Source organism: Schistocerca piceifrons, unplaced genomic scaffold, assembly GCF_021461385.2.
Source record: "Schistocerca piceifrons isolate TAMUIC-IGC-003096 unplaced genomic scaffold, iqSchPice1.1 HiC_scaffold_17, whole genome shotgun sequence".
Lineage (NCBI taxonomy): Eukaryota > Metazoa > Arthropoda > Insecta > Orthoptera > Acrididae > Schistocerca > Schistocerca piceifrons.
In genome coordinates this window covers 60,001-62,500 of record NW_025727567.1, presented here as the reverse complement: position 1 = coordinate 62,500, position 2,500 = coordinate 60,001, and positions in this window count along the sequence as shown.

Sequence of the window (2,500 nt, the reverse complement as noted above, 5' to 3'; positions counted from 1 at the left end):
AATATCCCAGCCTTTCGACATCCACCATTGCGCAGACCAGGCACCAACACCCACACATGTCCTATACAACGGTGCACCCAACATCACAATAGTACCTCCTGTCACAGCGCACAAACAATGACATGAGTCAAAGACACAGGTCTCACACAAGCATAGAATTGGAGCGCCGCCTCTAATAAGCCAAAGGTGCATCCTGACGTGACAAATCTGATCATGTCACAAGCATTCACTTACTATAATCACTATCAACGAACCTGCCGCCCCCGCCCCCCCCCCCCCTACACCTTTCCGTACAACAACGTGTAACCTAACCTAACCTAACCTAACCTATGTTGTACCTTAACCTAACCTATGTTGTACCTTAACCTAACCTATGTTGTACCTTAACCTAACCTATGTTGTACCTTAACCTAACCTATGTTGTACCTTAACCTAACCTATGTTGTACCTTAACCTAACCTATGTTGTACCTTAACCTAACCTATGTTGTACCTTAACCTAACCCATGTTGTACCTTAACCTAACCCATGTTGTACCTTAACCTAACCCATGTTGTACCTTAACCTAACCCATGTTGTACCTTAACCTAACCCATGTTGTACCTTAACCTAACCCATGTTGTGCCTCAACCTAACCCATGTTGTGCCTCAACCTAACCCATGTTGTGCCTCAACCTAACCCATGTTGTGCCTTAACCTAACCCATGTTGTGCCTCAACCTAACCCATGTTGTGCCTTAACCTAACCCATGTTGTGCCTTAACCTAACCCATGTTGTGCCTTAACCTAACCCATGTTGTGCCTTAACCTAACCCATGTTGTGCCTTAACCTAACCCATGTTGTGCCTTAACCTAACCCATGTTGTGCCTTAACCTAACCCATGTTGTGCCTTAACCTAACCCATGTTGTCGCCTTAACGTAACCCACGTTGTCGCCTAAACCTGCTCTGTAATTGTTATACGACTCGTTCAATTACTGTAGTGTTGCCCACCCGCAACCCTCGCAATATAGTTCGCTACTCGCACTGCCCGCACCCCTGTGTATCGCTTCATGTTAAACACCTTGCAAGTCTTGCTCACTTTCCACATGCTCCTGCTGTACACTGTAATGTGGATGGCAGCAGGACGTACATGCCGCCCCTCCCCACGTCCCCACCTTGCCCCCTGCCTTCGCAAGCTGGTTGGTGAGAAGTTTGCATGTTCAATGCCCTTCGCATGCGACGTACTCAGGCTACGTTGTGGTGCGGCCTGTGTCAACTGTCCGCTGATGTCGTACGCGTGAACCACAATCTGTACTGCACATTCGTCCTTATGTACTGAATGATACATCGTGGCACATGTGTGACCGCACAACGACTGCGCCCAAAAACGGCGGACCATACAGTGCAAATATTGTGCACGCAGCTACGTGTCGTCTCCCTATGAGAGCTGGATTGCAGTGTGGTACGCCATAGAGACGTGTGGGAGGAACGGACGCCGTGGATGGCGATCAGCATGAGCTGTCTGTTGATGTATTCGGACCTAGTCGTCTCTCCTCACACACCGTGATGGCATGGTGCACCGCGTTCCATATCTGCGACATGCTACAGAGGCCGGTTGACAGTCGTTCGAGCAATGGACATCGCATACGTACGGGGGCCACCTTCCACGTATTGTCTAGGCGTGCACATTTTGTTGCGTGTATGTGGGCAGACGTAGTGTGGCGTGACACCTGACACAGGCATGCAATAATCGTTGAAGTTGCAAATGGCGATGGACGCCTGCGTTTTCTGGTGAAGTTACGCAAATGAACAAATGGTAACCTGTTGTGGTGCGGTTGTTCTCGCTAGGGGTGAATCGGTGATGGCGACGATAGGTTGAGGTACTAACCGGTTGTTCCAGCGATACCCACCATGCCGACGAAACTGAACGGCATCTGGGTGTGAAGCGATACGCGGCGGTGGCTGGGTGGGACCGTCCCCGGCCGGTGAGGGGGCGCCTCCCGGCGTGCTGGCCGCGCGGTGCGTGGGCGCACGCGCTACAGCCGGCTGGTGGGGGCGGCCAGTGGCAGGCGCGCCGGCCGACGGACGCGGCAGGCGTCGCAGCTGCGCGCCGGCGCACCCTGCGCGCGGCGCCGTGCGGCCAAAGTAGGTCCTCGCGGGCCCGGTGCGAAGCGCGGTGGACATCTTCAGTGTGCTGGTCCGATTGAGGACTGTGTGCGTTGAGGATGCGCCGCCGCCCGGCGCTCGGCGCCGCGACGCCGTCTGCTGCTCGGTCGCCCCAGCGGTTCTCGCTGGTGGTTTGTATCGCAGCTGTGCGGATGTGTTGGCGCGTGCGCTGTGCTGGGAGAGTTCGCTTCGGCACCCAAGTGGGGCTTTTGTCCTTCTGTGGCGCTGGCGTTGGAGCTGCCGGTCACCGTAGGTGGCGCGTGTTGTCTCCCGCCGGCAATGCCACGACAGCACGCTCCCGGGCCTCTGTCGGCAGCGGCAAGCTCAGTTGGGAGCACGGGTGGTCGCACCGAAA